At 30.4% G+C, this 13,636-nt stretch overlaps 1 protein-coding gene across 1 annotated transcript in view; it reads left to right on the top strand.

Annotated features, from left to right (window-relative positions):
* Positions 1-13,636, top strand: part of LOC107453857 (synaptotagmin-12-like) — a 44,056-nt gene that overhangs the window by 4,767 nt on the left and 25,653 nt on the right. The window contains exon 2 of the mRNA XM_087167733.1: positions 12,809-12,951. The gene's annotated coding sequence lies outside the window, so the exon portion shown is untranslated. The remainder of the gene's footprint in view (positions 1-12,808; positions 12,952-13,636) is intronic.

Genomic DNA, 13,636 nt, shown 5'->3' with positions numbered 1-13,636 from the left:
TCAGGGGATAGAACATTCTCCTTCCAATGAGGAGAACCGGGTTTGAATTCCAGCGATGTCTGGTCGATACGAATTCCACAGTTGGCTCACATCGACCACAGTGCTGACTTAAAATATCCTCAGTGGTAGACGGATCATGGGATAGAGTCCCCTTGCCGTCAGACTAACTGTGGGAAGTTTTCGTGGTTTTTCTCCCAGTGTAAAGCAAATGCGGGTTAGTTCCATCAAAAAGTCCTCCATGAAGACAAATTTCTCCCAATACTTGATTCAGGATTTCCCTTGTCTTCTGGATTGGGTTCAAAATTACTAGGCTACGGAGTTGAACATAAGTTTTCGTAAACCCAAAATTGGGTCAGTTGTTCAACGACGATTATGAAATAAAGTAAAATGTTAATGACAAGGTAGATAAAATGATTCGTTTGAAAGTAATATTTAAATTACGTAATTATCGTAATTTTTAAAAATTCTAAAGGTAAAACTTTAAAATTCCTCTTTCGGGGTTCTTTTTTTTAAATTTCATTTTTTGTTATACTTTTTGACGTTCTTTAAGTTACAAAAATTCTCTTCTCAACCAAAATCCTCAGTATAGTTTAAGTGACGCTTTAATCGCTACAATTTATTTTAATCTATCTTAAAACGATTTTTTTATTTTAACACCAAATAATTTTAAACGATTTCAACTCATTTAATGTTTTTCTTTACTTTGACGATTGCAATTTTTTCTAGTAATGTATTTTGTTGGATATTCTTTCTTTCTCAAATATTTATTAATTATTTAATTATTCATTAATTTATTCAATTTATATTACATTTTATTACGTATAAAATTCTTCATTTTCAATTTTAAAAGCTTAATAACATACTAAAAAGTTCAAAGCTAAGTTTTAAACAAAATTTTATGGTTCAACACAAATATTTAAAAATACAGAAATGATTCAAACTCTGTAAGAAATTCCATATTAAATTGCAGTATCAGTATAAAATAATGGCATCGCAAAATCCATTTTTACAGTAAAAATATTATACTGTAATTTTTGCAGCAATATTTATTTAATTACATCTATTTTGCGGTGATTATTAGTATAAAAACTATGGTATATCAGACTTTTTGATCCGTAACATGTTCCGGCAAAAATGGATTTCACGACACAAAGTACCCTTTGTGCCGGTACTTTTTATCATAATTTGATACTTTTTATCATAATCCGGAATTTTTTACGGGGGACAAACATTACAAACTCTAATCAATACAAACTTCAGTTAAATACATCAAAATCTTCCCCTATTTTCAGTTTTATTTTTGACAAAGAGTATAATCCACTCAAAATAATTATTTCTTTCAAGAAAAAAATTGGCATTAGTGCTGTACAAATTTAAATAGCAATTGCTTTTTATTATTAAACTGGATAAATTCTGAAACATTAAGTTTTTCTTATTTTATTTTTTTTAAAAAAAGAGTTGTAAAGTGAAAGTCTAAAAACCATCGTGAAAACTCGTTTAAAATTATTTGTTGAAAAATTACCAAATAAATGAAAAATATAATTAAATTTAAGCAAACTTTTGCAACCGAAATTAGCTCCCTATTTTTGAATAACCATTGAAGTCTTAAATAACTTATTTTTATATTTATTTCAAAACATATCAAATCTTTACACGTATTGTTAGCTTAGACGCCTTTTTACTAAGTTAGTAAACTATGAAGAAATATTAGCTGAAAAATTACTACCTAAGTGAAATAATTATGATTAATTTAAACCAAATCGTTATAGTCAACAAAAGTAAATATGGACATCATATTTAGGATTAATATTTAGGGTTTTAAAAACCCTATATTTATAATTACTTCAAAATTTATAATTCTATTTCAAATACTTTTTTTCAACTCCAAAAACTCTTACTTTTAAAAACTTCGGCTCGATTGACGAAGCTCAATTGATTTCCATTAAAAACTTCAGCTAGATTGACGAAGCTCAATTGATTTCCATTAAAATTTTCAGCTTGATTGACGAAGCTCAATTGATTTCCATTAAAAACTTCAGCTCCATTGACGAAGATCAATTGATTTCCATTAAAAACTTCAGCTCCATTGACGAAGATCAATTGATTTCCATTAAAAACTTTTGCTGGATTGACGAAGCTCAATTGATTTCCATTAAAAACTTCAGCTCGATTGACAAAGCTTAATTGATTTTCATTTAAAACTTCAGTTCCATTGACGAAGCTCAATTGATTTCCATTAAATTCCATTATTTATTTATTTATTTGGATATTTCATTTTTTGTTAATTTTATCTTGCATACAAAAGAGTTTATGTATTTTTGGAGAAATTCGATGATATTTGCGGACAAGTGGGAAAATTTGAAGACATTTTTTGACCTCAAAGAGTTTGAAAGTTTTTGTTTCACTATCAATGAAATTCGAGGACTATCCCCAAGATTCGAAGGCATCTGGTCACCTTAGGTACAGGCTTTTAAAAATTCTTTCGCAATATTTTCAACTCTCAAATCTCTTTCAATTAAAAGCATCATCTAAGCTGAAATTCTTTTTCAGCATCAAAGTTAAGTAGCAAGATGAAAGGTATAAATACAGTCCTTTTAAAAATTCCCCGAGAAAGTTAATGTCTCGACTTTATTCTTAACCGCCCACACGTGCACCTCTTACAGCATAGTTACAAATAATTTCATTTTGTTTCAACCACCAACATAAAAATATAATTTACCATCATCTCAACTCGAGATATCTTCTCTATTTCCCCACCAATTCCCTACAATCAATAGAGAAGATATACACCCCTCCTACAAGCATCTCCAAAAGCGAGGAAGAAACTGAGATTCATGAATAATAAAATGTGGAAGGAAATGTGAAACTGTCTCACTTTCAGACACCATATGGTATGGGTATCCATTTTATCTCGAACACTGCTTTCTCTTTACCCATTATTAATGAGAAAAGAGATAGAGGTTGAAATTGTTTTTATCTTAGTGGTGATGAAAGATGCGTGGAGGAGAGGCATATCTTGGCAAAACGAACGATAGTACGTCGAATGCAATATATACGGTTTAGTACGTTGGTGAACGTTTTTGATAAGGTTTTTAAATTGAGCACGCTGGTGTAATTTAAAATGGGGATAAAGTATTTACTATTTTAAACTACGAAGCAATATATATCTCTAAAATATAAAATTAATGATTTAAAAAAGAAATATAAACTTATTTTGAAAAAAATAAAAATTATTATAACAATTATTATTGTAAAAATTATTATAGATTATTATGAATATTTAAAATAATTATCACGAAAATTTCATTTATAAAAAAATGGTTAATTTCTAAATAAAGATTCTTTATACATAATTCTGACTTATAAAAATTAAATTAATAAAAAATTATGTTTATTTATTATGTTCTATTGGTATATTTTTGTTATATGATTATATTTTAATAAACTATATGATCATACTAATTTATTTTTATTAGAATATATTTAATAATTTTTATTCATAGATAAAACTTATAAAAATGTACTGAAAACATCATATTTAAAAATGTATTTGTGATAAAAAAAATGTAAAAATCTCAAGTCATCATCATCATAAACGGTGAAAGGAAAATATTATTTTTTTTTCTTTTCTGACGCTACAGCCTACAGTAGGCCTTGGCTTACGGAATAATGTTTCCTAGCCTTTCTGTTCTTAGCCCTACATTTCTATTTTAAAATTTTCATTATGGTAACATCTTTTGTAATATCCACTAACTATCTCTTCTTGAGATGGAAAATATTAAAAACTTTAAAATAATGCAAATAATAAACTTTGGTAAGACAGATTTTGAAAAAATCTAAATTTGTTAATTCTAAGGAGACATTATTTGAAATTTAACATTTAAAATTAAAGAAAAGGTGAATGGTTCATTTATAAAAAGATTTAAGAAGGTTATTATATTCAAAGATTCAACGAAAAAATTTTTTAATTTTAATCCTAATACATTTACAACTAAAGCTGTTAAAGAATTTCATTATTAAGAGTATTTTATTTTCGATGCACATACCGGCTGTATAAACTTTTAAAATTGAAAAGTCCTGTAACAGGAAATCTGTAAAACACGCTCAAAACTTCGTCAACTTTCAAGTTGTAAATATTTGCCCTACTGCAAACTTTTCTGACAATATAATTCCTAAACTCCGTAAGATATCATAATTCTTTATTTCATACTTTTTTTCAATACTTGAAGAACCACTGTATGAAAGAAAAAAAATTTAACGATGAATATTAGATGAACTTAAAAAAATATTATGTGCTTTTGATAATTTTCAGAAATTTAGAGCCATTTCTACATTATCAATAAAACCCGTATAAACCTAAATTTACCCATTCAAATTTTCAATACATATTTTATAGAAACTTTCATTCCAGCGAAGAAGTTACTGAAAAAAAGACAAACAATTAAGTGTCAACTTTTCAATTGTGCTCTATCAACTCCATTGCACTAAATAGATTAAACATTTTAGTAAATTTAATTAACTGTATTTTTTTAAAAAAAACTTGTATTTCATCGAAATTACATAGCAATGAACTGCTAATTAATAAGATACAACTATGACTATCAAAAAATATCAATTGTATTTTAATGTGTAATATAAATATGACAAATATGAAAAATGAAAAAAAAAGAAATGAAAAAAGTTTTTACAAATTGTTAACTGTATAATTCTTTAATTTTCTTAAGGTCTCTGTGACCGAAAATTTTTAAACCACTCTAATAAGATAGATCAATAAGATAAGGCAACTAATTAATAAGATGGCTTAATGAGATAAAATAGATAATGGGTAATTAAAACGATGCGACTATGACAGTAAAAAAATATAGATTGAATGCTTGCAACTCAAGAAGAAGACTATCACAGATACACTGACACATGACCTATGACCTCAGCTCCAGCTGACAGTTTGTAAACAGATAGCTTGTTAAAGTCCAGCTAAGTTTCTCCACATAAGTTAGAATGTTAATTAACGTGAAGTTAATTTAATTGCACACTAAATTTGTTAAAATATAATTATTTCTCGTTACGAATTTTACTTAACTTATATTTAACATTTTTTTATGTAATTTATTGTAACCGTGATATTTTTGTGTTTTGTGTTCATGGCAACTTAGATGCACAATAGTTTATTAATGTTCTGCATGTCTTCGTGTCTGCCTCTGTGATAAATAAGAAATATATAGCGAAATAATTGAAATCTTTGCAAAAGAATCTTCGTTAAAAAATATAGAATGTGCCACTTAAGAGAAATGAGACAATGAAAATATAAAAAAAGTGGATAAATATGACAACCAAAGCTGACGTCTTCAGGGAGTACCAGCTCCGGAAGTCATAAAAGCAAAACCTTTTCTATCGAGAGAGCATGACAAAAAGTCTAAAATTGCTCTCTCTGTACCCCAAAGATATAGCCAAAGTTCTGGAATAGAATATAATACATAATATACAATATAAAATACATAAAGCAAATACAGAAGAATAAGAGAATTAATACTTGTCGAAATTGGTTTATTCAAAATAGAATGGAAAGAACAGTTGCTAACATAAAGCAAATGCCACGTTTCACCAACCAATCAGGATCGAGATACCCACATAACGTCACTTACAGGTATCCCATTATGCACCGAAGAGCCATTACATTATGACCACCCTGCTAATAACATGTAGGACCACCTTTAGCCCTCAAAACTGCTAGCACCCAGCATGGCATTGATTCCACAAGGAGCTGATAGGTAGTCTGAGGTATCTGGTACCAAGCGCTCACCAACTGGTCCTGCACTTCCCTCACATTGCGAGGGGGTAGCGTGACAGCACGAAATTGGTTTTCCAAGTAGGACCACAAATGCTCTATTGGATGAAGGTCAAGTGAATTTGGGGGCCAAGACATGACTTGAAAGTCACTGGAATGTTCTTCGAACCAATCCATGACGATTCGACCCTTATGACATGGTGCACTATCCTGTTGGTAAACACCATCCCCCGCAGGAAAAACTGTTGCCATGAATGGGGGAACCTGGTTTGCAACTATGTTCAAGTAGCTTACAGACGTCATGGGTTTGTTCTATGAGGATTATGGGTCCTAATGTGCCCCATAAAAACATTGTTCCCGGGCGAGAAACCACGAAAACCTGGGCGAGCCCATTATTATAGATGGAGGGTGGTCATAATGTAATGGCTCTTCGGTGTATTTTAACTTGTAATATGATAAATGAAAAATAATAAGTATGAATACATGTTTCAGAAATTTTTAACTAAAATTTGCGGCCGAAAATTGTTAAACAACTCCGAAATAAAAATGTTGGCTACGTCTCTGGAAGCATTGCATGTGTTATCAACGTTTATATAAGATAGATAGCTCGTGCAATTGGGCGCAATAACAACGTTTTATACGGTTCACTTTAACCGGAACATTCTCATTAAAAGGAAGATTCTATCCTTATCTTCTTCTTTACACTCTTCACACCAGAGATTTGGAAGAACGATGATTAAACTCATTCCAGTAGAAGGATTGTTCTTTGTAACACTTCACCTTCGAAAGGATTTTTCTCACAGCTCAACCAGAAAGTTTTAATGGTTGCGAAGTGGCTCAAGTTACTTGAAAACTTGAGAGTTACCCAAGCATTCATTGTTCTGTTTTTAATAGGCTCTGTTGTACATTCTTTTAAAAAACTGATTTGTTTGTTATTAAATTTTAAAAGACTGGCATATGTAAGTTTAAAAAGAAAACAGATTAATCAGTGATTACGTGTATTTTTTTAAGAGGAAAATGGCATTGTGCTTAGTTGCTTTATTTTATTTTATTTTATAACCATCCAATCAAATTTTGAGTTTGTGACCACTAATGTTCAACTCCGTAGTCTTGTAATTTTGAATCCAACCCAGAAGACAAGGAAACTCCTGAATCAAGTATTGAGAGAAATTCGTCTTCGCGGAGGACTTATCGATTGAACTGACCCAAATTTGCGTTACATGGAGAGGGAAACCACGAAAATATACCACGGTTAGCCTAAGGGGACTTGAGACCATCTACCACTGAGGATATTTTACGTTAGCAATGTGTTCGGTGAGAGCCGGGTGCGGAATTCATATCAAACAGCCGTGCTTAGTTGTTTTATTTTATAACCATCGTTGAACAGCTGACCTAGTTTTTGGGTTTACGACTACTAATGTTCAACGTCTTAGTCTTGTAATTTTGAACCTAGTCCAGAAGACAAGGGATCTCCTAGATCAAGTACTGGGAGAAATTTGCCTTCGTGGAGGACTCTTTTGATGAAGACTACGAGAACCTCAAACGGTTGGAATGACGGCAAGGGGACTCTAACTCTTCGATCTACCACTGGGGATGTTTAACGTCAGCATTGTGGTCAGTGTAAGCTGGATGTGGAATTCATTTCGACCAGCCATCGCCTGGATTTGAACCCGACTCACCTCATTAGAAGGCAAACGCTCTGTTCCCTGAGCCATCACGGCTCCATGCTTAGTTGTTGCGATATTTAAACCAAATCCAACTAAGAGTAAAAAATCAAATCTGAAAAGATTTAGTGAATAGAAAGGTAGCCAGGATTACCAGCGTCAGGGGGCAAATTTAAATTTTACGACCTCTTGCTATATGACCATTTTTAGTTTCAGATAAAGTAAAATCTTAAATCTACAGCACTTATCTATATTTATACGACTGTTTTAAAATTTAATTTTTCAGGAACTATTCGACCGAATTGTGTTTTTCTCCATGTAAAATCATATTTTTTAAAATGATGAAAAAAACAATATAACTTACAATTTAAAATGTTTCCAACTGTAAATAAAATAATAAAAAATAAAATATATTTACTAAAGTTGTTTTTAGCTTGGAATTACCTTTAGATAAACGAATTTTAGAATTGCGGGCAAGAATGTTTTCTCTTTGCTTAAGAAGTTCTCGAGATATGGCGAAACACAGAATAAATAAAATTCATATTTAAGGATCCAAACTTTGGACCTCTTTCTTGACCAAACTATTAGTAATCCATATTGGTGAACCAAATTTTCCTTATTGCGGCTACCCCTTCGCATTTCGGAGATCGAAAATCCAAATCTGTCGGAAAAAAAGATATGTTTATTTAAGGATATGTTTATTTAAGTGAGTTTTTGTATCTGATTTCACAATTTAAAATAACGTCTGCACTAATTAATTAAAATATTTGAGTTCACCCTTTCAGACCATTATGGCGAGTCCTAAAACGTGAACATCCGATCATTAGATCAAAAGTTATTTAGGGGGAGTTATTCAGAGTGGTCAGTTTTTTTTTCTGCTCAAAGCTTAAGAGATGTTTTAAAACCGAAAATTGAAACATATTATAATAAATGGGTTTTTTTCTTCCTTTTTTATTTTTGCTTAAGATCACGTCACAGTCAAGAGAATGACGTGCAATCAAATGCGAAATTTGAATGTTGTCTAGTCATACTAAGTCAATAATGCTCCACAACTTTCTGATTCACTTTTTCTTCGTCATTTAACGTTTTCGAGAAGAGAACCCTAGTTCCACATATTTCCACCAGGTAGCGTTGTAAGCGGTTTCATCTAATAGCACCTAACGTTTTCTAAAGCGTGACTAGAAAGACTTTTTGAAACTTAAAAGGATGAATAACGGACTTATATGAGCACTTTTGAAAACTTAAAAGGATGAATAACGAACTTATATGCGCACTTAGTATATTTAAATACTATAACCAATAAATGCACCCAGTCATATTTTATAAATTTTATGACCACTTTCAATTTTTAAATAAGTTTATATTACAACTGGTAATTGATACAATGCTCGGTATTAGTTTTTTATTCATTTTTAGTTTAGCACAAATATCACGAACATCTAAATACTTATATGATATATGATATTGGCGACGGTTTGGGAAACGTATGACGTCATCGAACGTTTTATCCACGATTAAAATTTAAACAGTCACGTATACTTCTGAAAGATACTTCTTTCTTTTTTTTCTCTAAGAAATAATTAACATGCTTGCATATTTTTAAAAAATTATAATTTTCATGAGTATCAGCATAAAAAAAATTTTAAACCTCATTCTCAAGAGACATTGATGTTACATCGATTTTGGCATAGTTATCTTTATTTCATTAGAAATTTTCTTTTGATCTTATTGTTCTTTTTTCCCTAAAAACAGATAATCTAGTTTAGGACAATTCAATGATTTACTTTCCGTTTTGGATCTATTCCAGGTTCAAGCAACCCCAACTATTGACCAAAAACATTACTTTCTACTTTAACGCATAATTCAAAATGAACTTGATTTCATAGTCTATATTTGCAGAAAATTGTGGTGAAGAATTTTTAATATTAAGTTATAGTTGAAAAATCAATTAATTTTTATATATTAGTAATATATATATATATATATATATATATATATATATATATATATATATATATATATATATATATATATATATATATATATATATATATATATATATATTATTACTAATAGATCTAATCGAAACACTTTCTCACACTTTTAAATTCACATCCTGTCCTTACATCTATTTTTGGCTCAAGTATGTATTAATTAAAAGCAAGACATTTTTCCCTTTGCTCTTTGTGGGAATCACGCGACCTATTTAATAAACTAATTATAATTACTAAGATTTCCCTCTTTCCATAAATCGAAGCATTTTACGGATTTACTTTGCAAGATTTTCCCTAAGTTATAATCGAGGAGCACAACTTCTCGTACCACTTTTATAACTGTTCTCGGTTTTATAATTAATAAATTTTGTACCCTCCTTCCCTGCCTAAGATCTGTTCTAATCCTTCCATTCGGCAACGACGTTATATTTATATATATATATATATATATATATATATATATATATATATATATATATATATATATATATATATATATATATATATATATATATGTAATAACGGTGTACCCACACCGTTATTTTTTTAGTAAATTAAGAGTCAGAGCAGCATGATTAACGAGTCCAGTTTCGCATAATCTTTTATTTTACTAAACGACGATGGTGAAATAGCAGTTTCACCCCTTTCCAGACGGAGAGGGAGAGACAGAGTTACAGTCAGATCTGACGAAGTTTAGTTGGTAAACATTATACACCAAAAAGTCACGCAAAAACATTGCTCCTGCATTTTATAGGATGATTAAAAGTTGTGAAGAGGTCAGTCATTATTGCCTTTTTCTGTATTCCTACGCCTCATCAATTTATTTATTACTCAAAGCAAATCGTTTAATCTTTCCTTATATGGAAGTGAAAGATCTTAAAATAACTTCTCTTTTGAAGTATAAATCTAATTATTATTCATTGGCATGTTTTTAGCCTTGAAGTCCCAAAATAGAATTTCTACCCTTATGCTTTACCAAAGATATTATATGAAAACGAAAGAGTTTTAATGCTTTTATTAATACAAAAATATTTATAATTTTTGTATTACATATATATATATACACTGAATTATTTTTTGTAATACACCTCATTATAATTAATAAGTTTTTCTGTTAATTAAACTAACTAGGTCGAAATCACGCAGTTATGAATCAGCTCCTTTCCAAATTAACCTCTAATTTTTTCCAAAATTTCTTTACAGCCTAGAAAAAAACTGAAAATTATTGGAGAATCTTATACCGAGCTATTGAGAATTTTACTACTTAAATTGAACTCATTAGTAAACAGCGTCACAATTTGAAGACTTGCTATTATTTCCGAAATCTAAGAAAAGTTTTAGGTAGTAAATAATTTTCATTATTATCATTTACCTTAGTTAAATATATTATTTGCATCTATCACATATCTAGTATAATTGCAATAAAAACTTAATGCAGCTTAGTTATACATATAATCTTTTTTTTTTATTATTTATCTGAGCTAGTAACTAAAAGGAAAAAAATACACGCTTATTATAACTGTAAACGTATTGACTCTATAAAATGATATAGGAGCACTTTTTACATCACTGCAACAGGAAAAATTTTGCATTTATGAGTTAAACTTTAGAAATACAAGAAAGTAAGTGATTGTTATTTTTTGATTATAGCACTTTAATTTTCACATATTTTGTTACCACTTTTTGCATGCTATCTTGGGAACCCAATTAAATTGTTTTAGAAACTTAATATTTGTAGTGGCCACAATCCGAAAAACATATTCCCAATAATTTATTCAGAGCGGAAGAACTTTTTGCAGTTTATTGCGTAATTAATTATGCTCCCAGAATTATTTAAGAGAATCTCAATACTTTTGCACCCATTTGGATACCTGCAAGTGACGTAATGTGGGTATCTCGATCCTGATTGGTTGTTCAAACATGGCATTTGTTTACGTGTTCTTTTCATTCTATTTCGAGTAAACCAATCCTGCCAAGTATTAATTCTCTTAAGTGACACATTCTATAATCTTTCACAACGATTTCAATTACTTTACTATATAATTTTAAATTAACACAAAGACAAGCATGAAATCATGTAGAATATACACCAACTAATTATGCATCGAAGTTCGAGATTGCAAGAAACATTAAAATATATATCACAGTTAGAATAAAATACATAAAGAAATAATAAATCTATGTTAAGTAAAGAACATTGACAAGAGATAATAGATAGATTTTAACTAATTCGAACATTATACGGCTTTGTATTTAATTAACTTCACGTTAATTAACATTCGATCGATGTGGAGAAACTTAGCTCGACTTAAACCGGCTCTGGCTCAACGGGCGCTTTGTAATATGTTAACTAATGCACGTTAAATCTACCGAGTCGCTAAGTCCTCCCTGTTCCCATATCAAATCAAAACCTCTGGGGGTACTGATCCAAGAGTTTCCTTGTCTTCTGGATTGGTTCAAAATTACAAGGCTACGAAGTTGGACGTTAGTTGTCGTAAACCCAAAATTGGGCCGGCTGTTTAAGGACTGATATAAAATAAAATAAAAAATATGATCAACTAGCGCTGAGATCGTAGGTCACGTGTCTGTGTATTAGTGCTCGTCTTCTTCGCGAGTTTCAAGTACCCAATTATTTTATTTATTTATTTTTTTTCGAATGGCAGGCATTGAACTTTATTCGTTTTGCCTTAGAAGATGCCACAGGTGATACTCATTTCGCGTTACCCAGTGGGCACCTGTGAACCAAAGTCACGGAGGCGAGTAACATTGTCCACGCCACACAGCCACAGACCCGTTTACTGGGTGGGCCACATTCACACATCACACGCAACAGAGGACAACACAAGAGAGGGAAACATCCATGCCCAGAGCGGGATTCGAGCCCGCGGCTATTGGTTTCGCAGTCAGGCGCGCTAACCGCTCGGCCACCTGGCCGGCAAGTACCCAATTATAGAACACTTTGATATAAAATGAATAATTCCTAGCAATATAGTTTATAGTTTCTTATGATTATTTAGACTTTTTTAATTATTTAATTTAATAAAGATCCGAAACGATAATGATTTCGCAACTTTAAATACAATCTACAGAAAAATTTTAGCACATAAAGTATTTTCTTTCTGAATCATTAACATTAATTATCCGAACATTAGATCAAAAATTATTGAGTTGTTTATTTTGCTCACTGCAGAACAAACATTTTCAACACATGAGAAATATCTGAAATAGTTCGCTAACTTAATTATCACTCGAATTTGTATCAAATATAAAAAAGATGTCTTTCCACAAACGCAACGTATTTTTAAAATGTGTCCATTACTAGCAAGAATTTTGTTTATGTTACGAATTCTCACTTTCATTTTCAGAATTGGGTGTGGATTCTCTTTTGAAGCATGAAGAATCTATGCTCCTTAACATGTGATCAGCAGAACCAGGTCAACAATCTCTACACACAAGAAAAGGAACCCACAAAATGTTTCATTGCAATCGGTATCTACTAAAGTAAAAGGTAAAACCATAAAAGTATTTTAATTTACCAAACAATTTTATTAAAACTATTTTCATTTTCAACTCCAGCTTTTAATTGTAGAAGAATGATTCCCTTAGTTACGGATCGCCATAAAGGTAAATTATAGAATTTCTTTTTTTTTTTTTTTTTTTTGTGAAATGTACTATATTATCATAAACTGGTAAATATAATTTGTTTATGTTATACTGGTAAATATATGTGATATACTGCATATCTTAAACCTTAGTATAATAAATAACCTTAGTCTTTAAATAAATAACCTTAATAATTTTAGAATTTATTGAGGGGACCGGAAAGTAATGTCGTTTTGGTGTATTTGATAGTTGTTATCAAGATTTTATTTTTTATCAATAATGTATTCACCCACGTTCGCAGCAACCTTTCAATGGCGGATCGAAAGTGAATCGAAATGGATCGAAAAAAAATTAATTGGTTTTTAAGATTGACGAATATTTAATGCGCCGAAACGACATTACTTTCCGGTCCCCCTAATGTTATTCGATTTAACAAAAAAGATGTATTTCACAGGAATAATTTTATTAAATGTTGGGTCAAATTTGTTATGTGTTTATGTCTAGCTGTGCTTTAAATATAGTTTTAAATATAATTCTAATTATAATATATCTAGAGTTAAAATGCAAGAAATTAAAAATGAGAACTAGGA

Source organism: Parasteatoda tepidariorum, chromosome 1 (assembly GCF_982258835.1).
Source record: "Parasteatoda tepidariorum strain Cologne lab strain chromosome 1, Ptep-v5.0, whole genome shotgun sequence".
Lineage (NCBI taxonomy): Eukaryota > Metazoa > Arthropoda > Arachnida > Araneae > Theridiidae > Parasteatoda > Parasteatoda tepidariorum.
Note: the sequence above shows the minus strand (reverse complement) of the source record. Positions and strands in the feature narration are given on the sequence as shown.